At 35.1% G+C, this 25266-nt stretch overlaps 2 pseudogenes; both read right to left on the bottom strand.

Annotated features, from left to right (window-relative positions):
* LOC100672398 (lupus La protein homolog) lies at positions 1 to 2164 on the bottom strand (annotated as a pseudogene).
* Positions 2165 to 22594: 20430 nt separating this feature from the next.
* On the bottom strand, positions 22595 to 23853 carry LOC100671817 (lupus La protein homolog; annotated as a pseudogene).
* Between the last annotated feature and the right edge of the window lie 1413 nt (positions 23854 to 25266).

Here is a 25266-nt window from a genome sequence, read left to right as displayed (position 1 = left end):
AACACAATTTTTTTCTTTTTGTACATAATATATTTTATTAGTTTATATTACTATGTTATCATATTAGAAAGGTAATTTAATGGAAGAATTTTCCTTTAGATATTTGAATAACCTGATAACACAGGGCTACACATTTTTAAAAAATCTTTATCTAAAATAAAAAATAAGAAATCCTCATCAGATAACAACAAGAAAAAAAGACAAGTTAAACAACAAATACATTTTCCTTTCTTACATGTGGATATTGAAGTGAACCTAATTGGGTTTTCTTTAAAAAATCTCCAAAGACAAAAGTACATTAAAATCTAATTAAAATGAATTTAAAAATGGTTTACTAAACTACTGGTCTCCTGTTTCAATTGCTGTTGTTTTGATGTAAGTTCTTCCCTGTCTGTTTATTCTCTTGCTGTTTTCCCTGGTCCAGCAGCACCATTTTCATCACCACTGTTAAATTTCACTTCCTTGTCCTGAAACTGTACCTCTCCTTTAGCTGACTCAGCCTGGGCAACTTTATTTCCCTAACCTTTTCCATTAAATTTGTGACCTTTTCACTTCTATTTGTTTAGGGATTCTTGTTGATCTTCCATGATTTTTTTCAGTGCTGCTTTTTCCACCTCTCCTTCTGGTACTTCCCATGTCATTTATTTGTTCCTTAAATGTAGGCCACCATTACCTGTGTATTTGGCTTTATCCAGTACTTCTTTAGCTTTTACTTTAAATAGAATTACTCCCTTTTTTGCTCCTCTGACAAAGTATCCATTTTTTTTTTCTCTGTGATTTGAGAAAAGGATGTGCAAATCTTCTCTACAGGTCTGATCACCTAAAGTCACCCCAAAATTTTAGCAAGCAACCAATCTTTTCTTCTAGAGATTTCATTTCAGCACGTTCTGCTAACTTCTGTTTTTCTTACTACTGTTTAGCTCATAATTGATCTTCCACTTTGCTTTCTTTCATCATGCTTTTTTGCAAAGTAATCTTCTTTGAGAAGTATTAGCAGGTCTCTGTCCTTCTGGCCATGGGTCTCTACAAATTTCTTAGCAGATTCAGGGATCTCAAACACAACAAATATTGATCCCTTAAATGCTTTTTGGAATGTTCTTCTCATCTGAATATTTAGTACTTAACCTTTGCCTTCCAACGATTCTTTTATATCATCAAAGTTTGCATCAGCTGAAATGCTTTTAATATAAACAGATCTGTTTTTCACATCATTTTAATACTCATCAGTCACTTCAGGGAGGTGTTTGCTTAGAGATCTTCTGATCATAGTTTTATCTTCTCTTATTTCTCCAAATTCCACCTGTGATTTATTCAAAGCTTCTATTATTACATTAAAGTCTGTTGTTAGATGGTTTAACCTGTTGAATTTTATCATTATCTACAAAGGCACTCAACCTTCATCCAGTTTGATCTGTTCCTTTAAATATTGGTTTCATGGCAAATTAAAGTTGCCAAAATAATACTCCATTTCATGACAGATTTTAGCCTCCAGTGCAGCCATTTTTTCACTATCCCCATTTTCGGCTATTGTGGCTATCTGAAAAATTTCCTTTGTGACTCCTTCTGGCCCCACAGAAGCCTCCATGGGATTAATAGAGGAGACAGCAACTTCACAACTTCCAAGCGCTGCTGGCTGGACTAATGTGCTTAAAGAACATTTACCACAATCCTTTTTTAAAGACTGTCTTTTTTCTAATGAATTGTTGACAGACATTTGTTGAAAATTGTTGCTGTAGTTGTTAGGTGCCGTGGAGTCAGTTCCAACTCATAGCAACCCTATGTACAATGGAACGAAACAATGCCTCTTCCTGCTCCATCCTTACAATTGTTTTTATGCTTGAGCCCATTGCTAGAGCCACTGTGTCAATCCATCTCATTGAGGGTCTTCCTCTTTCCACTGACCCTGTACTTTTCCAAGCATGATGTCTTTCTCCAGGGACTGATTCCTCCTGACAACATGTCCAAAGTATGTAAGACGCAGCCTTATCATCCTTTCTTCTAAGGAGCATTCTGGTTGTACTTCTTTCAAGGCAGATTTGTTTGTTCTTTTGGCAGTCCATGGTATATTCAATATTCTTTGCTAACACCACAATTCAAAGGCATCAATTCTTCTTCGGTCTTCCTTATTCATTGTCCAGCTTTCACATGCATATGATGCGATTGAAAATACCATTGCATGGGTGAAGCACGCCTTAGTCTTCAAGGTGACATTTTTGTTTTTCAACGCTTTAAAGAGATCCTTTGCAGCAGATTTGCCCAACGCCATGGTTCTTTTGATTTCTTGACTCCTGCTTCCGTAGGTGTTGATTGTGGATCCAAGTAAAATGAAATTTTTGACAACTTCAATCTTTTCACCATTTCACCATTTAACATGATGGGGTTTATTGGTCCTGTTGTGAGGACTTTTGTTTTCATTATGGTGAGGCGTAATCCATACTGAAAGCTATGGTCTTTGATCTTCATCAATGAGTGTTGCAAGTCCTTTTCTCTTTCAGCAAATAAGGATGCGCCATCTGCATAACATAGATTGTTAATGAGACTTACTCCAATCCTGATGCCCCATTCTTCTTCATATAGTCCAGCTTCTCGGATTACTTGCTCAGCATACAGATTGAATAGGTATGGTGAAAGAATACAAAACTGACGTTCCTGACTTTAGCTCTTCTGTATCCCCTTGTTGCATCCGAACAACTACCTCTTGATCTTTGTACAGGTTCCTCATGAACACAATTAAGTATTCTGGAATTCCCATTTTTCTCAATGTTATCCATAGTTTGTTATGAACCACACAGTCGAATGCCTTTGCATAGTCAATGAAAACATCCTTTTGGTATTCTCTGCTTTCAGCCTGGTTCCATCTGATATCAGCAATGATATCCCTGGTTCCACGCCCTCTTCTGAATCCTGCCTGAATTTCTGGCAGTTCCCTGTCAACATACTGCTGCAGCCACTTTTTAATGATCTTCAGCAAAATTTTGCTTGTGTGTGATATTAATGATATTGTTTGATAATTTCTGCATTGAGTTGTATCACCTTTCTTGGGAATAGGCATAAATACAAATCTCTTCCAGTCAGTTGGCCAGGTAGCTGTCTTCCAAATTTCTTGGCATAGACAAGTGGGCACTTCCAGCACTGCATCCATTTGTTGAAGTATCTCAGTCGATATTCCATCAATTCCTGGAGCCATGTTTTTCTCCAATACCTTGGGCTTCTCCCTTCTGTACCATTGGTTCCTGATCATATGCTACCTCTTGAAATGTTTGAAAGTCAACTAATTCTTTTTGGTATAATGTCACTGTGTATTCCTTCCATCTTCTTTTGATGCTTCCTGCATCATTTAATATTTTCCCCTTGGAAACCTTCACTATTGCAACTCGAGGTTTGAATTTTTTCTTCAGTTCTTTCAGTTTGAGAAACGTGAAGTGTGTTCTTCTGTGTTGAAATTTAGTTAACCATGTATATACATGTTGACTTCTAGACTATTCAGGTCCATTGAAGTGCTTGTTGTTCTTTATTAAAATAACCACGCTGTTTTGAGCACTGTAGCTTTATAATACCTTTTGAAATCAGGTAGCGTAAGTTCTTTAACTTTATTCTTTTTTTTTTTAAAGTTGTGGGAGATAACCTCTGTCTTTGCATTTCCATTTATGCTTGAATCATTTCGTGAATTTCTTAAAGATATGGCTGTTGAAATTTTGTATGTAAATGCTTTGACCTAGAGATTAGGTAGAATTGGCAATTTTAAAATGTTGAATTGTCCATTTTATGAACACATTATTTGTTTCTATTTATTGAGCTCTTTTTATTTTCACAGCAAAGTTCTGTAGTTTTCAATATACATATTCTGCACATTTTTTTTTCAGATATATTCTTAAGTATTTATATTTTAATGGCACTAAAATTATATTTTAAAAATTCAGTATCCGGTTATTTGTTGCTAGTACCAAAATTACCATTGATTTTTTTTGTATTGATCACGTATTCTGTAAACTCTGCTAAACTCGCTTTTAGCAAACAAGATTGTGTCATCTGCATATTACAGGTTTTTAAGGAGTCTTTCTCCAATCCTGACGCCTTATTCTTTTTCATATAGTCCAGCTTCTCAAATTATTTGGTTAGCATACAGATTGAATAAGGGTGGTGAAAGATACAACCCTGAATCACACTTTCCTGAATTTAAACCACTCAGCATCCCCTTCTTCTTTTCAAGCACCTGACTATTGGTCTATGTACAGGTTCCTCATGAGCACAATTAAGTGTTTTGGAATTCCCATTCTTCGCAATGTTATCATAATTTATTGTGATCCGCACAGTTGAGTGCTTTTGCGTAGTCAATCCAACACAGGTAAACATCTTTTTAGTATTCTCCGCTTTCAGCCAAGATCTATCTGACATCATCAATGATAAAAGTACTATGCTTAGTTTATTCAGTGACCTTCTGATGGACATTTGTTTCTCATCTTATGCCACCATGGAAAGGGCTGAAGCCATTGCCTTTGTGCATGTTAAGTGTGTCTACAGGAAATTGACTCAGTGGCTGATGTTGAAAATCACCCCCTAAAAGATTGCATTCACTTAAACTTCTACCAAAAATGTACAAGATTGTGGTTTTCCACAAATTTCCATCAGTATATGTCGATAAACATTTGCCCCCCCAAAAAAGAAATCACTTCACTAATGTGATAGCCGAAAAATATATCTAGTTGGAATTTTAATTTCAATGTCTTTAATTGTGATGAAATCAAGCACCTTCCCATATGTTTAATTTTTCTTTTGCCCATTTTTCGTGTTGACCTTTTTTTTAAACAGTTTGGACAAATCTATTTATTTGAAAGAATTATGCCTGTCTTATGTGTTATAAATGTATTTTACCAGCTGGGCACTTATTTTGCTTTAGACTATGCTAATATTTGGGAATAGATGTGATAATGTACATAAAACAATTTATTGAGTTTCTGGCATAAGCTGTCGTTGTTAGGTGCCATCATGTCATTTCTGACTCATAGCAATCTTATGTAAAACAAAATGAAATGTTGCTTGTTCCTGTGCCATCCTCACAATGGTTGCTATGTTTGAGCCCATTGTTGCAGCCACTGTGTCAATCCATCTGATTAAAGGTCTTCCTCTTTTTAGCTGACCTTCTACTTTATCAAGCATGATGTCCTTCTCCAAAGATTAATATCTCTTGATAATATGTCCAAGGTAAGTGAGATGAAGTCTAGTTATCCTTGCTTCTAAGGGATATTTTGGAAGTATTTCTTTCAGACAAATTTGTTCCTTCTTCTGGCAATCCATGTTATAATCAATATTCTTTACCAGCACCATAATTCAGATGCATCAATTCTTCTTCTATCTCCTTGTTCTTTGCCCAGCTTTCACATGCATATGAGACAATTGAAAATACCATGGCTTGAGTCAGACATATACTTAGGCAGGTAATTAAAAAAAAAAAAAAAATTTAATTTAGACATGAAGAAATACTAGTTTCCTTTTTATTTCTACTTCTTTTACCTGAAATCAGGATATCAGATGCACAAGAACAAACATGACAAGAATTCCACTGAAAACCCTTCTGCTATGACTTGAAGTTTCTTTAGCTGCTTTCTAGATTCAAAGTGTATAAGCTGTAAATCTGAAATTTGAAAGGATTTTTCAGATAAATGGTTAAGGTTCTTCTATTTTCCTTAACTATAGCCTCAGTCTTTTTCTGTTTCTTAAGAAATTATTTTTAAAAATAATAATAATGAGTGAGGAGAAGAATGTAACTTTTGACAACATGGTATGATAATATTTTATAACTTGACAGCCGTGTTGAAGAAATATGAAAGCAATTCAAAGTAAGTTACAGACAAATTTTCTCTATTTCTGCAACATACTACCTCTAATACTGAAGAAACACATTCAGCTCATTATATTATTCACTCTTGCCAAATCTCTAACATTAATGTTTGTTATATTTGAAGAGTCACTTACTTTTTCATTACTTTCTTGTTACAACTTCATATGTAACAAGGTAAATAGATAAAACCAAAAAACCAAACCAAACCTGTGGCCGTCGAGTCGATTCTGACTCATAGCGACCCTCTAGGACAGAATGGAACTGCCCCTTAGAGTTTCCGAGGAGTGCCTGGTGGATTCAAACTGCCGATCCTTTGGTTAGTAACTGTAGCACTTAACCACTACTTCACCAGAGTTTCCAAAGTATTATGAATTTCACTTAATTTATTAAAAAAAATAATACACAGAAAACAAAGTGATTATTCATTGGTAAGTAGAAGTTCCATGATCAGGCATAGGTTCTCGAGCTCCAAATGCAGTATTCATTTTATATATTTTTTCTTCTTGCAGATTCACTATTTCTAACCTCTACTTTCCCCTCATCTACTGAAACTATATCAACCACATAAGAGTGTAATTGAGTTCATGCTGTTAGGATTGACACAGGATCCTATGAGGCAGAAAATGGTGTTATTAATCTTCTACACTGGAACTGTGGTGGGCAATTTGCTCATTACTGTGACCATCAAGTTCAGCTGGACTCTTGGAAGTCCCAAGTACTTCTTATTCTATTTGTCCATTCCTGATACCTGCTTTTCAACTTCTGTAGCCCCTAGACTAATTATGAATGCTGTTTCTGCAAAGAACGTTATATGCTATAATGAGTGCATGATGCAAGTCTTTGCACTCCATTTATTTGGCTGCATGGAGATCTCTGTCCTCATTCTTATGGCTGTTGAGTGCTACATGACCATCTGTAAGCCCTTGAATTACTGAACCATCAAAAGTCAACAAGTCTGTATCATCTTGATTATTCTTGTCTGGATAGGGTCTTTCATATATTCTATAAGCCAGATTGCCCTGGTCTTGAAACTGCCCTTCTGTGAGCCCAATTTGATTGATCATTATTGCTGTGATTTGCAGCCCTTGTTAAACCTTGCCTGCATAGACACTTATGGGGTCAACCTACTGTTGGTGTCTAACACTGGGGCCATTTAATTGAGTAGTTTCTTGATTCTGATGATCCCATACTTTGTTATCTTGCATTCGCTGAGAAACCACAGTGCAGAAGGGAGGAAAAAACCCCTTTCCACTTGCACCTCCCATATTATCATAGTGGTCTTATTCTTTGGCCCATGGACATTCATATATACATGTCCACCTACCACTTTCCCCACGGACATGATGGCAGCAGTACGTTATATCTTCGGGACACACTTTCTCAACCCACTTATCTACACACTAAGGAACGCAGAAGTGAAAATTGCCAGAAGAAAGTTATGGAGTATCAGAATTACCTGAGAAAGGAAATGATGAAATGAGGATATGATGCTATATTTAGTAACGAGACTGAATATGTACAGACATCAAATATGATAATATGTGATTACTGTGGAAATATATTCATGTATAAGGTGATGGATTAATATATATTTACACATGTACATATATTTGTATGTGTATATATATTAGTTTACAGGCAAGAGGAATGTGTGGTAACATCTGTGTCTGAGCTAGATACAGTGTCAGAATAATTCAGATAAGTATGGACCAAGCTGACATCAGCCTGACTCAGTGTTTTCCTGAAAGCTCAATTCTGGCTTTGCTGACCATAAACTGTACATCATAAATCTGAATCTGTACTCTTTGGTTTGTGAAGAAAGATATTTATACAATCACAGCCATGCAAAATTGTGAGAATCCATAAACAAAGTGTAACCGATTCTCTGCAATCTTTAATTCTGTCCATAATACATTTTCAGTTAGGTATCCGGCTTCTTCTTTAACACCTCCAGGTCAATTGAACTCAGCGTATCAGGACTACCCAATCTATTTTACCACTAGTTTCTTTTTGAAGAGTTTCGTGTTTCTGAATCAGAGGCTTTTTTGATGTATTAGTATTCTGAGCTAAATTGTTTCTCACTGTTTCCTTTGGATGCTAAGATAATAGAAGGGACTTCTGAACGTAGATTTACCACAAAAAATAGGTATGACTGAAAAGCAAACAAAAAGTATTCATAAATTTCTGCAAAATAGAACACATATTTAATTCTAGTGATCATTTGTTTTATGCCCAGGTCTAAAGGAAATGTCATTAGGAAGAGCAGAATATAAACTTATGTGACAATGGGAGAATTATTATGAGTTTAATTTATCTATGTGGAATCAAATGACAACAGCAATTCAAAAGGTTAGACAGGAAAATTAGAGAGCAGTGAGTTTATGTTGATGGGGAAAGAACAATTAGGGAAAGGAAGGTAAGAATGGTTGCACAACTTAAAGAATGTAATCGTTGTCGTTGAATGGTACATGTGGAAATTGTTGAATTGGTGTGTATTCTGCTCTGTATATTCTCAACAGCAACAAATAATAAAATATAAGAAAAAGATTTAATATGTATTCAAAGCTCAAAAAAAAATCAAATTCTCTGAGGTATTTCCAAACAGATCTTCATCACGTGGCACTAACTTGCTGTCCAGCTAATGGTCCTGGTGCCTCTGGGCATTTTCTGGCCCTTGTGTTACTTTCTATCTTCATGTTAGTCTGGCTTAGACACTGTTTCTCTGAAGACCCCCAAATACTAAAATTGGAGCAGTTCAGAAATTTCTTCTGACTCTGTGCTCATCTAGTTTTCTGAAGGATAGTAGGAAAAATAATGTTATCCTGGAATAATATTAAATCAACTACCAGGAAAATGAGATGAGGTACAAAGAGAGCCAAAAATAGGCATTGACAGTCCACATATAGATCACTTTCAAGAGTAATCTAGGTGTTAAGAAATAGACAGACCAATAAAATCAGTGACCTGCAAGATCATGACTACCAAAAAAAAAAAAAAAAACCTGTTGCCCTCGAGCTGATTCCAACTTATAGTGACCCCATAGGGCAAAGTAGAACTGCCCCATAGAGTTTCCAAGGAGTGGCTAGTGGATTTGAACTGCTGACCTTTTTTTAGGGTTAGCATTCATAGCTCTAACCACCGCACCACCAGGGCTCCAAATGTTGACTGAGACCACTTTATTGGTAGCCAAGGATGAATATTACAGAAAGAAACGGTTGGGGAATCAGACAGAAAAAAAAAAAAAAAGAACGTAGACATGACATCTTTGCCCCACGCATACATTAAAGGAAAAGATACATTATTAAATACAAAAACACATGGAAAAATGAGAGGAAATCAACATGTGAAGTGTAAGAAAGCTTTTATTCTTTTTACCATCCAGTGCATTCTCCAAGTCACTGAATATTTATTAGTGGTTTAGGCTCATCATAACCTGTGCACACTGAAATTCAGGTAGCCCCTTTCGCTCTTTCCAACATATACAAACTGATACATTTCTCGTATATGTAAAACTTCAAGAACTCAATTTTTAGAGTATCTTAACTAGTTCAGATCAATCTACTTAGCAAAAATAATAACAGTAACCAAAGTATATTAAGCAATTATTCAGTGCTTTAAGTTTATTATACCGTCTAGTATTCACAATTTTGCATATATTGAAGTAAGAATTGCTCTATTATGCAGATAAGAGTACAGAAGTGTCTAGAGACTAACAAAGTGGCTAAAACAGCTAGTAAGTACCAGAAGCAGAGAAATGGGTATTTCTAAGTTCAGTACTTCTTCCAGACTTTCAAAGTTAAACATCTGTGAACATCAGATGTTGAATTGTGTTAAACATCAATTGAAGGATTGTATCACTTCAGAATTAAAGTTAGAATCTGGTTGACCATTTCAAATAAATTTCAGTGTTGATTAAGCTTTGCTCAAGCTAGACTGTATCAATCCACAGATGGAGACGGCTGGTCATATCTCCAGTTAATCTTACTCAATCCTATCTCCCCCCGCCCAAACACACATACCAGGATTCTCCATGGAGATACCTACAGGTGACTCGTGTACTGTATCGATTCCTGAATAATGGATCTCTGGTCATCTCCAATTGTTCTGCAGTAAAAGTTTAATGTTATTGTTGTCGTTAGGTGTCACTGAGTCAGTTCCAACTCATAGCGACCCTATGTACAACAGAACGAAACACTGCTTGGTCCTGCACCATCCTTACAATAGTTGTTATGCTTAAGCCCATTTTTGCAGCCACTGTGTCAATCCATCTCAGTGAGGGTCTTCCTCTTTTTCACTGACCACGTACTTTACCGAACATGACACCCTTCTGCAGGGACTGATCCCTCCTGACACCATGTCCAAAGTATGTGAAACGTAGACTTGCCATCCTTGCCTCCAAGGAGCATTCTGGTTGTACTTCTTTCAAGACAGATTTTTTGTTTTTTTTGGCAGTCCATGGTATATTCAATATTCTCCAACACCACAATTCAAAGGCGTCAATTAATTATCCAGCTTTCATGTGCACAGGAGTAGATTGAAAACATCATGTCTTGGGTCAGGCACAACTTAGTCTTCATGGTGACATAATTAATCAACTTGTTATGTATCATGCGGTTAGAGTCATATTTTAAAATTATGTGCTTTATTCAAGGTCACAAAAATATTCTAATTATATTCTATATACTTTTACATTTTTATATAGGTCAATGATCCATTTTCAAATAATTTTATACAAGGTATGTAGTAGACATTACAGTTCATTTTATTTTTTTTTAGGGACATCCAGTTGATCCAGCACTATTTGTTGGAAAAGCTATCTTTTCTCTGATGAGTTAATGACAGACATTTGAAATTGTCTGTCAGGTAACAGACAGATGAAAATAAGTTAGATATATACATATCTATATATATAATATATATGTATATATGATTGACACAGTGGTTACCAGAATGGTTTCAAAGAGAGTAATGATTGTGAGGATGGTGCAGCATTGGTCAGTGTTCCGTCCTGTTGTACATAAGGTCTCTATGAGTTGAAACTGATTTGATAATTTATATATATATATATATATATATGTAGACACACACAAATATATACACACACACATATATATGTGTGTGTATATCTACTTTTGGACTCTTTCTTCTGGTCCATTGATTTGCTCATTTTTCTTTATGAAAATACCACACCATTTTGAACATTGTAGCTTTATAATATCTCTTGAAATCAGATAGTGGAAGACATCCAACTATATGCAGTTTTAGAATTGTGGGAACTAATCCATGTCCTTTACATTTCCATATATGTTAGAAAGAGTTTGGAATTTCAAAGAATGTGCCTGTTCAGATTTTTGTACGATACTGCATTGTCCTAGAGATTATTTTTGGAAGAATGGACAACTTCAAAATGTTGTATTGGCCAGTTTATGAACAAGGTATATCTTTTTATTTATTGAGTTCTTTATATTTTCTCAGCAAAGTCTTATAGTTTTCAATGCATATATTGCCCATGTTTGTTCAGATATATTCTTAAGTATTTATATTTTAATGTTATAAAATGTACATATTAAAATAAAATTTCTAATAATATATTACTAGTTCTAAAATATAATAAATTTGATATTGATTTTATATCCTGAAAAAATGTTAAGCTCACTTAAAAAAAAAAAAAAGTGATAACCATGATGGAATAAGTTAACTGTCTGTATTCACATGTGATGTATATGAGAGTCTATGTAGAAAATCCTAACAAAAGTAAAGATGACCTCCTATAATTTATAAGTATCGTAGAAAGACTGGTCTAATAGGACGAGCTCAGTTGTGTTATCTCCTGTTCTATTTTCTGGAAGAGTTTGTGTAGAAATGACATTATTTTTTCTTCAGTGTTTTTTTTATTTAGAATCTACAGTGAAGATACCTGGGCAGGAGGTTTCCTTTTAGGAAGATTTGAAGCAACCTACTTAATTTCCTTAAGAAATAAGGGCTACAGAGATTATCTATAATTTGTTTTTTAATGAAATTTGGTTGTTTATATTACTCAAATAATTCATCAATCTTATCTAAATTGTTGAATTTATTGGCCTTAATTTGTTCATAATCTCTTTTTACCCTTTTGTAATATGTAGAATGTGTATTGATATCACTTCTCTCATTAAGAAACAAGAAAGTTTCATAACCAGTGATCTAAGTATCATAAGTATCAAAATCTAAGAACAAAAAGAAAATGAGAAAATAAATTAATGACATGACTAACAGTACTAAAGAGAATATCAATTAAAGTTGAATTAAAGCCAAAATCTGATTCTTCAAAAAGATTAATTAAAATCAGAAATGTCTATCAAGGAGAAAAGAGAGGGGAAAAAAATAGCAAATTCAGTAACATGAGGGACATACTAGTGGTGCAGTAATTAAGAGATTGACTGCTAACCAAAAGGCTAACTCCTTGGAAAACATATGGGGCAGTTGTACTCTGTCTTACAGGGTTGTTATGAATTGGAATTGACTCGATGGCAATTTTTTTTTTTTTTAATCACTTATTGTTGCTACCTGTTGCCGTCGAGTCAATTTCAACTCATAGAACCCTATAGGACAGAGTAGAAATGCCCCATAGAGTTTCCAAGAAGTGCCTGGTGGATTCGAACCCCCGACCTTTTGGTTAGCAGCTATGGCTTTTAAGCTCTATACCACCATGGTTTCCATGTTGCTATTTTAGTAGTGTAAAATTACAAAAACTATGAAATACTATTAGACAGTATCTACTAAAGGTACTAAAAATTATAGTTCAACAATTGTACCTCTAGGTATTGATTTAAAGTATCATAAAATTGTGTCATTAACACCAAAGTGTCATCAAATCCAAGTGTAGATTTAGAACTCTATCCAGACTTAGCAGGAAAAATAAGTTGCATTAGCATACGGCTTACACTTCTGGCAGGACTGATCTTGCTTGGAAATGATTTCAAGGAGCAGATGAGAAAATAGAACTCCAAAGGAAGATAAATTACCCTTGGACTTAAAGTGAGATTATATATTAATTTCAGAGTGAGGTACAAAAAAAATTTAAGGTCAACGTATTTACCAACATGTACCCAATTTGGTGAGGCACATGCAGCAAGAACTTAAGAGTGCACAAGTTGGTCATTATGTACAGTCTAACATTCCAGAAGTCTATTATTAATGATCTCAAATATACATTGCTGTAAAACTCTCAAACTGGATGCAGAAAGGAATTCAATTAAAGGATGATAGTTTGTAGAAATATGAGGGATAACCTAAGGGAAGCATATTTATGGAGGTGAAGGATCAGCTTGGAAAGAATTCAGAATTCATTCCAAGCAAAGAAGGATTCTTCAAGATAGTTTTAACACAGTGTCTTAATTATTTAGTGCTGCTATAACAGAAATACCATAAGAGGATGGCTTTAACAAACAGGAATATATTCTCTCACAGTATAGGAAGCTAGAAGTCCAAATTCAGGGTGCCAGCTTCAGGAGAAGGTTTTCTCTCTCTGTTGGCTCTGGGGGAAGGTCCTTGTCACCAATCTTCCCCTGGATCTAAGGTTTCTCAGTGCAGGGACCCAGGGTCCAAATGATGTGCTTCGCTCCTGACTCTTCTTTCTAAGTGGTAGGAATTCCCTCCCCCTCTGCTGGTTTCTCTCTCCTTTTATCTCTTGTAACATAAAAGGTGATGTAGACCATGCCCCAAGGAAACTCCCATTACATCAGAACAGGGCCGTGACCTAAATAAGGGTGCCATATCCCACCCTGATCATCTTTAACATAACCTAATCTTTACTCATTAACCACAGGCAAAGATTAGGATTTAGGACACCCAGGAAAATTACATCAGATCACAAAATGGAGGACAACCACACAATATTTGGAATCATGGCATTGACTAGTTCGCACGTTTTGGAAAGACACAAGTAAATCCACGACAACACCCCACAAAATTAACTAGGTTCCCAATTAATTTTTATAGGATAGATTAGTAATTGCATTAGTAATTACGTTAACTTTTAATTCCTATTTCCCACATTTAACCCATTACTGACAGGAAAGGTTTACATAAAGTATGAGAAGTCTAGAACCTTTGATTTCACAATTAGCCACTCTATTTTACAACATTGTTTCACTGACAGGCTTCATCAATTAATTGTGAGCTTTTGAAAAGGACCTTGACACCAAACTTTCCTCATGATGTTTTTCATCTCTGTATTTCTCAGGGTATAGATTAAGAGGTTGAACATAGGAGCAATAATGGTATAAAACAGTGTAAATACTTTATCCTCAGGAAAGGTGGTAGGAGGTCTAAGGTAGACAAAGATTGCAGGAGCAAAAAATAAGACCACCACAGTGATATGGGAGCCACAGGTAGACAAGGCTTTGCGTCTTCCCTCAGCTGAGTGATTTCTTAAGGTAAATAATATAATGACATAAGACCCAAACAAGAGAACAAAGGTTGTTAAGGCGACCATACCTGAACTGACAAGCACAAGACCACCAGTGATGTGGGTATCAGTACAGGCAACTTTTAGCAAAGAGGCGATATCACAAAAATAGTGATCAATTTCATTATAACCACAAAAGGGTAACAGGATTGCTATAAATAATTGAGGAAAGGAATGGACAGCCCCACCAACCCAAGCAGCTAAGATAAGAAGATTACATCTTGTTCCATTCTTGATAATCATATAGTGGAGAGGTTTGCAGATAGCAACAAAGCGATCAAAGGCCATGGCAGTTAGAATGAAGACCTCAATACTGCTGAAGAAGTGCAAGGTAAATACCTGTAACATGCAATTACCATAGGAGATGGATTTTGTCCCCAATAGCAGATCACCTATCAGTGTGGGTGTGACACTAGAAGTATAGGAGACTTCCAGACATGCTAAGTGGCTGAGGAAATAGTACATTGGTTGGTGAAAAAGGATGCTGCTTAGAATGGAAACAAGGATCAGAAGGTTTCTAACCAAGAGAGAAATATAACAGAATAAGAATAAGAATAGAACAGAGCAAGGCATTTGTATGGTCTTGTCATGAGAAAGTCCCAAAAGAATGAATTCTGAGACATTTCTCTGGCTTCCCATGTATGTCACTTTGGTGTATACTATAAACAAATAATTGAGTACATAAAACTAAAGAAAACACAAATTTAGTGTAATAACAATATAAAAAAAATGGATTAGTATGCACTAATATTAGTATTAATTATTCTTTATTTATGAAATTAATCTGCTTTTTCTTTTAGGTCTCTTATTTTGTGAATATTGTGAAAAAGTTTTATAATAGGAATGGTGATATCAAGGAAGTACTTTATTCAATTTTACCAATAAATATTAAAAAATAATTTAAGTGTTACATAGCTAATGGGAAAACATTGTTTACTGTTAAGTATGTAATTTTGAAAACAACAAAGGTTTAATTTGTTCTTGTTTGGTGTAGATTTGATTTGAGTTTATTCAAACATATAATGACCGTATGTACAACATAACAGAAGACTACCCAGTCCTGCACCATCCTTAAAATTTTTGCTATGTTTCGGCTCATTGTTGCAGCCAATGTGTCAATCCATCTTTTTGAGGGCCTTCCTCTCTTTTGCTGGCCCTCTACTTTACCAAGCATGATGTATTCCTCCAGGGACTGGTCCTTCTAGACCAACTTGTCCAAAGTAGTAAGATGAAGCCTTGCCATCCTCCTTTCCAAGGAATATTCTGGCTGTACTTCTTCCAAGACAGATTTATTCCTTCTTTTGGCAGTCTATGATATATTCAATATTCTTCCCCGACACCATAAGGCATCAATTCTTTTGCAGCCTTTCTCATTCATTGTCCAGTTTTTGCATGCATATAAAGCAACTGAAAATGCCATGGCTTAGGTCGGGTGCATCTTAGGCCTCAAGATGACATCTTTGCTTTTTAGCACTTTAAAGAGGTCTTTTTTTGCAGCAAAGTTGCCCAAATCAATACTTCCTTTGATTTCTTGACTGCTGCTCCCATGAGCATTGATTGCAGATCCAAGTAAAAGGAAATCCTTGACAGATTCAATATTTCCATCTTTATCATGATTTTTTTTTTTTTTTATGTTGAGGTGAATCCACACTGAGGACTGTAGTCTTTGACCTTCATCAGTACCTCCTTAAAGCCCTCTTTGCTTTTAGTAAGCAATTAATCACAGGTTGTTAATGAGTCTTCCTCCAATCCTGACGCCCCATTCTTCTTCAGACAGTCCAGATTCTCAAATTATTTACTCAGCATATAGACCGAATAAGTATTGTGAAAGGATACAAACCTGATGCACACCTTTCCTGATTTTAAACCATGTAGTGTCCCCTTGTTCTATTTGAATGACTGCCTCTTGTTTTATGTACAGTTTCCACATGAGCACAATTACGGTTTCTGGAATCTTCATTCTTCACAATGTTCTCCATAGCTTGTTATGATTCACACAATCAAATGCCTTTGCGTAGTCAATAAACCACAGGTATACATCTTTCTGATATTCTCTGCTTTCAGCCAATCTCCATCTGACATCAGCAATGATATCTCTCATTCCACATTCTCTTCTGAATCTGGCTTGAATTTCTGGCAGTTCCCTGTTGATGCACTGCTATAGCCATTTTGAATTATCTTTAGAAAATTTTATCTGCATGTGACATGAATAATATTGTTCAATAATTTCTGTATTCTGTTGGATCACTTTTCTTTGGAATGGGTACAAATACGGATTTCTTCCGGTAAGTTGACCAGCTAGCTGTCTTCCAAATTTCTTAACATAGATAAGTGAGTACTTGTAAGGTTGCATCTGTTTATTTAGTTTACTTATTACAAAAACAAAATTGCATATTTTTATATGTCCCTTAACCATTTTTTTTTTCTTATCCATTGATTCAAATTTCATTCTTCCAACATTATGTGGACAACCTCTTCTGAATTATTTTTCGAATGTATGTTCAGAACACTCAAATATGTTTTAAACACCTCAGCTTAAATGCTGAACTTTAGTTCATGGAGTGTTTTTTTCTATGCCATATGAATAGACATTTCCAGTAGGTTATGTTAAACCTATGCAGGTTTGGTTACATTAAAAGCTATACAGCAAAAGAAGAAATTTCAATTAAAGTTTGAGGCTGTGAAATGCAATTGCAAATTCATTCACTTCTCTTATTTGAATCTCGCAGGTTAGAGAAAATCTTAAATATACAGTCATTCAAGTTTGTGAAGGCAAAGGAAAGATAAACCAGTTGAATTGCCCAAGTATGTTTGAATTGTGCATATTTTATAACCTCTTATAGAAATTTAATCTTTTTTTATACATTCTAGACAACAGATGTCTATAAAAGATTATAACAAATGTAACTAAAACAAACTTAGTGGTCAGTTAGGCTATTTGATGCATAAATAAATGGATGAAAATTTTGTGAATCACATATGTCTTTAGATTAATCTTGAGACAATAACACAAGGGAAAAAAGAATGCAGAATAAGAAAGGTGCACTTCCAAGGGCTATTTTATGCAGTTATGAGGAAGGATAAGGCATTCAGTGGAGCTGCAAAGACTATAGCATGCCTTCTACCTTAGTCTAGATCCAGTGTGGCAGCCATGGTGGACTTTCCAGGTGTTTATTTTTTTTAAAACACATAATGTTTTTGTAGCAAGGTTATTCAGGAACCATCAAATTCAGTGATACATAAACCCAAAATCTGTGTTATTTAAAGTCTTTGAAATTTTAGATGGCAAATAGATAACATGTATGACATTTTACTATAAGAAGCCAATTCTATTTTTTACAAATATTCAAGTCTTTAATTTCATCAAAGAAATTGTGTGTTCCCACCATGTCTTCACAATTGATATAAGCTTTCCTAACATTCATTTTTTTTAAGAAAAATAATTATAAGGCCCATCATATTCAGCATTTAACAGTAACTAAATAGATTTTAAAATTTTGGGGGAGTTCTTTAAGGAGCCCTGGTGGCTTAACAGTTAAGCACTCGGCTGCTAACCAAAAGGTCAGTGGTTCCAACCTACCAGCTACTCTAGGAGAAAGATAAGGTAGCCTGTTTCTGTAAATATTTAAAGAATTGGAAACCCAAGGGGGCAATTCTACTCTGTCCTATTGGGTCGCTGTGAGTCAGAATCAACTCAACAGCAATGGGTTTTTGGTGGGTCCATTGATCTATTTTTTCTTTCTTTAAACCAATGCAATTTCCTAGTTTTTGAGGTGGTGTAATGTTGATTTTCCAAATATATTTAGCTAAGGAAATTGATTAAAAGGAAATTATTATATTGGTAGGCTGGTGAACAAGTTAAAAGTAGAAAAAGCTTAATTAATCTACTCTGCAAAGGAATGGCGATAGCTAAAAAGTAAGGGCATTTTTGTGTGTGTGGTGATTAAAATCTTATAGAACTGACTGTGATGATGGTTGCACATATTTATGAATATACTAAAAATCTTTGGACTCTACACTGTAAATGGGAGAATTTTATGGCATGTGAATTATTTCCCAGTAAAGCTGTTAAAATATAGGGGAAAAAAGAGATTCGGACCAAGAAGATTTAAGTAATTTCTCAGGATCAGAAAGTAACACTCTGTGCATCCTAGAAGCCCGATGTCCTGATCTCCCTCAGTCTAGTGCTGCATCCCAAGCTTAATTAAAAGCTAAATGGGATACAGTTGGGGGAGCATAAGTTTCATGGAGGAGAGGAATAAGAAGAGCTATTTTCAATCTTCATCAGCAACAAAGAATATTTAAGTTGGAAGGTTATCAGATCACCAAAACATACTTGGGCAATTCTCTGATTCTAAATATTGCATCGGGCAAATCTGCTGCAAAAAATTTCTCTGAAGTGTTGAAAAGCAAAAGTGTCACCTTGAGGGCTAAGGTGTGCCTACCCCAAGCCATGGCATTTTCAATTGTCTCATATGCATGTAAAAGCTGGACAATGAATAAGGAAGACCGAAGAAGAATCGACACCTTTGAATTATGATGCTGGTGGAGAATATTCAGTATACCATGAACTGCCAGAAGAAGGAACAAATCTGTCTTGGAAAAAGTACAGCCACAATGTTCCTTGGAAGAGAGGATGGCTAGACTTCATCCCACATACTTTGGACATGTTATCGGAGGGACCAGTCCCTGGAGAAGGACATCATGCTTGGTAAAGTAGAGGGTCAGCAAAAAACAGGAAGACCCTCAATGAGATGGATTGACACAGTAGCTGCAACAACAGGCTCAAGTAAAACAAGGATTGTGAAGACGACACAGGACCAGGGAGTGTTACATTCTGTTGTACGTAGGGTCAGTACAGGTTAGAACTGTCTCAAGGGCACCTAACAAAAACAACAGTCATTTTAAAAAAAATGTTCCTTTAGTATTACGAAAAAATATAATTTTTTCAATCAAGATATTTTCTTTTTTTTTTCCTAGATTATCATAGTTGTTTAATCTAAAACTTCTCTTAAAATTCCACCCTGAATGGGAACATGCTATCATGATCACTGCTATTAGCAGAGGTATTGGGGACTGTAAGTCCATTCAGGTGAGAATGAAGTAGTGTCATAAAAATAATTCATAGTTCTTGTTCATACAGATAGTGAGGAAAACTTCTATGAAAGAAGTGGAATCATAATTGATGAAAGGAAAGAAATATTAGGCAACTTTTGTGTAAGTGTTTAAGAACACTGGCAACACAAAAAGAGGCAGAAACATTGAGGGTTATAAAATAAACTGACCAGGGGTGAATCTTGAGCTAATTGCTAAACTTCTTAAGCCTCATTTTTTTCTCATCTGTGCAACTGAGGTATCAGTACATAATTCAGGCATATAATGAGGAATACACGAAGTAATATAAATACCCCAGTGCCATACGTGGTTTACATCGTACATGTTGTTTTCCTTTTTCTTCATTTCTTCTTTGAGTGAGGAGTTGATTTACAAACTACTTAAATTGCTGTTCATACATATATAACCAAGTTAAATAAAGAAAAGAAAATGAAACAAAACAAAGGGCACCACATAAACGTAATGAGTTAATGATCAGGTAAAACTTCAATATGGACAATTCGTGAATTAAAAATAAGTTATTCTAATGATAGATTGGCCAGATTACAGTATTTCTTAGTACTAACCACTAACATTTTTTCTTGCACTGAAAAAATATAGTCAAATGGTTATTTCCTCGATAGTGCTTAATAAAAAATTCTCTGTATTCTTTTTGGTATTCTCTCAGCATAGTAATAGATACTTTTGTAGATAAAGTACAATTTCTACCACAAGTTCAAATTTTCTCATGGTGAATTCAGAAAACGACATGCTATAAACTTACCTTAGTTGACACAGATGTATCTAGGCTATCTTAGGATGGCATGTTAATTGAAAGTTGGGAAAATCTTCATTATGGCAGATATTCAAGGACAAAGTTATTCCTTAATTGGAATATGAAGGTAGATACATTAGCACCAGAATGAGACTCAGTGAAGTTCACTGCCAACTTGAAGATTTCATTCACTTCAGCCCTACTGGTTCTCAACTGGAATTTTGTTTGTGAAAGATGTAAAGTTCAAACAAAAGTGTGCTCTAGTATTTTTATACTAATCAAATTATGAAGTTATAGCCTTAAAAAAAAATAGAATAATAACAAATAGCCTATAGCCAGTATAAACGATAGCAGTGCTCTCTTCAAAACAAGGCAATATGAATATTTCACTGACCATCAGGTCTGAGTGTCCTCCAGGTTCATTTTAGGCTGAATCAAGAAGAATTTCTCCTTGAGATACTCACTCTGGTAATTCTTCTGCAGCATAAATCTGAAATAAAGTACAGAGAATTACAAACCAGTAACTGAAACACACCTTAAACTAATTTACTGAAAATATAAAGTCTCAAAATCCTTGAGAATATTTTACACAATTGCAAAAGGAGTGGGCTGTAAACATCCACTTAAATCATCAGGAATATAAGAGGAAAGAGATCTTTTTTCCACAGGAAAGCCATCTGGGGCTTCTGAGTACAGGTTTAACATCTTAAATCTGGCTAAAACTAAAAAATACACAAAAAGTGTTTTGAAATTCCTGAAAAATCTAACACACTATGTAAGGGCCAGGAATCCTCTATATAATGCTTGTTCTCAAAAGAGACCTCATTGGGAAGAGTAGAATATAAACTTATGTGGCAATGAAGGAATTAATTGGTCTTTGAGAGTTCTAAGTAATCGTTTTCCCAGATGCATTTCCACACAGATCTTTGCCAAACGGCACTTACTGGCTGCCCACCTTAATGGCCCTGGTGCCTCTGGAAATTCTCTTGTCCTAACTTTACTTTCCATCTTCGCATTAGTCCAGTTTAGGCACTGTTTTTTCTGGAGGCCCCCAAATGCTATAGCCAGACAAGAGAAGCTCGGAAAACCCTTCTGACTCTCTGATCATATAGCTATCTGAAGAATAAACCAAACACAAAACCAAGCTTGTTGCCATCCAATTGATTCCAACTCATACCAACACTATAGGACAGAGTAGAGCTGTTCCTAGGTTTTCAACAAGTGCCTGCTGGATTCAAACTGCTGACCTTTTGGTTAGCAGCCATAGCCTTAATCACTATGCCATCAGGAGGGAAAAAGTATAGCCTAGAATTTTTCAGGTCAGCCATCGTGAAATCTGCGATGACATAAAACAGAGATCACCAAAGATAGGCATTTACTGTCCAAATATAGTTCACTATCAACATTAACCTAGGGGTGAAGAAGTTGTTGTTAGGTTGGTTTTTGACACATAGTGATTCCATGTGAGAGAGTAGAACTGCCCCATAGGCCTTTCTAGTCTGTAATCTTTTGGCGAGCAGATTGCCAGGTCTTTCTCTCTCAAAGCTGCTGGGTTGGTTTAAACTATAAACCTTTCAGTTAGCAGTCAAGCACATGACCATTGCACAATCAGGACTCCTAGTGAAGAAGTAGATAGACCAGTAAGATCAGTTACCTGCAATATCATGACCAGAGGCAGATTTGCAGCAAGGGACTAACATTGCTGAAATAGATGGTTGGGGAATGTGAGAAGAAAGAAGAGAGAGAAGACAAGAAGAAATGATATTCTTTGCCCAGTATACTTGGCAAGAGGAAAAGGTATACAGTTATGTTAAAAAAAAAAAGAAAAGAAATAAAAAAAATCAGAAGAAATCAGCAAAGGGCAGTAAAGCTTTTATTTTGTTTGCCATTTGGTTCTCTCTCCTGTATCACTATCTACAGGTAGTTTATGCTTATCCTCATCTGCACACACTGAACTTCAGTCAGCCTTTCTCTCACTGACCTTAAGTCAGCTTTTTCTTTCTCTCTCTCTCAACATAAACAAATCTGAGCATTAAAAGTTTAATACATTCAAAACTTCAGGAATGCAATTTTTAGAATACTTTTTCTGATTCAAATCAATATGCTTAACAAAACAATAATAACAAAATGAACATACTAAGAGATTATTGGATCTGCAAAGATAGTACTTGCAATAACGCATATTTTGACTGAAGTATAATTAGCTCTATTATATTGATAAGAGCACAGAAGATTCTAGAAATTAAACAACACCTTAGAGAGGACTTTTGTAGAAGCTCTGCCTAATCCAAAGCGTCTTTTGATTTTTTGACAGCTGCTTCCATAAGTGTTGATTGTGGATTCAAATAAAATGAAATCCTTGACAACTTCAGTCTTTTCTTCATTTGTCATGGTATTGCTTAAAACCTAACTAAAATGAATTTTGAAAATGGCTTCCTTAACTACTGGTCTTCTGTACCATTTTCTGTTGTGTTGATGCAGGTTCTACTCTGTTTCTTCATTTGCTCTTTTCACTGGTCTAGTTGTACCATTTTCATCATGTTCATCATCACTATTAAATTCAGTTTTCATGCCTCGAAACTGTACTTTTCCTTTAGCAGGCCCAGCCTAGGCAACTTTATTTCCCTTTCCTTTTCCTTTAAATTTGCAACATTTTGACTCCCATTGGTTTAGAGATTCTTCTTGATCTTCCATTTTTTTTTATTTTTTTCAGTGCTGCCTTTTTTCGCTTCTCCTAGTACTTCCAGGTCACTTCATTGTTCCTTAATTGTAGTTCACCATTACTTACATATTTGGCTTTATCCAGTACTTCTTTATCTTTTTCTTTAAGTAGAATTACTCCCTCTTCTACTCCTCTGACAAAGTTTATCCATTTTATTTCTCCATAATGTGAGAAAATGATGTGCAAATCTTCTCTACAGGTTTGATCATCTAAAGTCACCCCAAAATTTTAGCAAGCAGCCAATTTTTCCTTCTAGAGATTTCAGTTCAAAGTCTTCTGCTATTTTCTGTTTTAATACTTGCTTTTGTTTAGTTCGTAATTTAGCTTCAACTTTGCTTTCTTTCTTCATTCTTCTTTGCAAATTAATCTTCTTGGAGAAGTATTAGCAGGTTTGTGTCTTTGTACTTCTGGCCAGGCGTCTCTATGACCTTGTTAGCAGATTCAGTGCTATCAAACATAGATATTAATCCTTTGAGTGCTTTGTGCAAGGTTCTTTTCATCTGAATATTTAGTACTTCACTTTTGTCTTCTAACCATTCTTTTATATCATCAGGGATTGCATCAGTTGCGAAGCCTTTCATATAAGCAGATCTGTTTTTCACATCATTTTTATAATCATCAGTCACTCCAGGGAGGGGTTTGCTTAGAGATCTTCTGATTTTATCTTCACTTATTTCTATCAGTTCCACCTTTGAGTTATTCAGTGTTTGTCCTATTACATTAAAGTCTGTTGTTAGATGGTTTAACTTGTTGATTTTTATCCTTATCTCCAAAGGTATCCAACCTTCACCCAGTTTGATCTGTTCCTTTAAAAATTTACCCCATAGCAAATTAAAGTCACCAAAACAATACTCAACTTGATGACAGATTTTGGCCCACAGCGCAGACGTTTTTTCACTACCACAATTTTGGCCATTGTGGCTATGTGAAAATTTTTCCATGTGGTTCCTTCCGGTCCTGCATAGGCACTCCATGGGATCAATAGCAGTGACAGCAGCTTCCTGACTTCCAAGAGCTGCCAGCTGGTCTAACGCTCTTAAAGAAGATCCATTACAATTATTTTTTAAAGACTGTTATTTTGGTGGTGTTATGTCTAATGAATCGTTGACAGATATTTGTTGAAAATTAGTTGACCATGTATATTGGTTGACTTCTAGACTCTTTTCTGGTCCATTGATCTGCTCCTTGTTCTTTATAAAAGTAACCACACTGTTTTGAATACTGTAGCTGTGTAATATCCCTGGAAATCAGGTAGCATAAGTTCTTTAACTTTATCCTTTTTTAAAGTTGTGGGAAATAACCTACATTTGCATTTCCATTTATGTTTGAATCAGATTGTAAATTTCAAAAAGATGTGGTTGTTAAAATTCTGTATGTAACTGCTTTGTCCTGGAGATTAGTATAGACAGAACTGACAATTTTAAAATGTCGAACTGTTCATTTAATGAACATAGTATTTCTTTCTATTTATTAAGCTCTTTTTTTATTCACAGCAAAGTTCTTTAGTTTTCAATGTAAATAACCTGCATATACTTTGCTAGACATATTCTTAAGTATATATATTTTAATGGTATTAAAGTTATATTTAAAAAATTATTTTTTACTAGTACCAAAATTACAACTGAATTTTGTATATTGATTTTATATCCTGTAAACCCTACTAAATTCACTTACAAAAAAAGAAGTGGAGCCACACAGATAGAATAGGAATAACTTAACTGTCCATGTTAACATGTGTAATGATTTTCCATGTAGAAAACCCCAATGAAGGGACTTTTCTAGGAGTGATAAATATTCTAAAGTAGAAGGCTGGATTAAAAGATGGCATGGGTTCTTTTATTTGATTCAAACATTTTCAAACAAAATTAAGTGTTTAACAGAAGGAAATAAAACAGTGGATATGAAAAAAAAAGGATGTACACAAGTGTTGAGCGCTAAGAGACCAGGGCTATTGGCAGATGAAGGTGAGGGAGATAAGCAAATAGAAATAATTTCTGTTTGAGTGTTCCAGAAAATCTTCATGAAAGTGATGATTTTGCCATGATTAGAATAGGCTACAGGCTTCACATCTCTTCCAGGCAACTGAGTACAGAATAATGTAGGATCCTATAGAATTGTATCTGTGGGAAACCTTCATTCTTTTACTCATTCAACAAATATTTATTAAGCATGTTCTTTTCTATACTGAAATTCAGCTGTGAGAGGACAAAATTCCCCATTCTTATGTTGCTTTGTTTTGTTATAAAGTGTGTCATTTGTACTGTGTACCATTCTAATGCACATCAATTATGTGAATTTTGAAATATGTGTGTTTCTATGTATCTGCTTGTGTGTATGTGTACATGTGTGTATGTTTATATATTTTTGTTCTTGATGCTAGTTGCCAT

The sequence above is a fragment of the Loxodonta africana genome, chromosome 7 (assembly GCF_030014295.1).
Source record: "Loxodonta africana isolate mLoxAfr1 chromosome 7, mLoxAfr1.hap2, whole genome shotgun sequence".
Classification (NCBI taxonomy): domain Eukaryota; kingdom Metazoa; phylum Chordata; class Mammalia; order Proboscidea; family Elephantidae; genus Loxodonta; species Loxodonta africana.
This window is presented reverse-complemented; position numbering and strand designations above follow the sequence as displayed.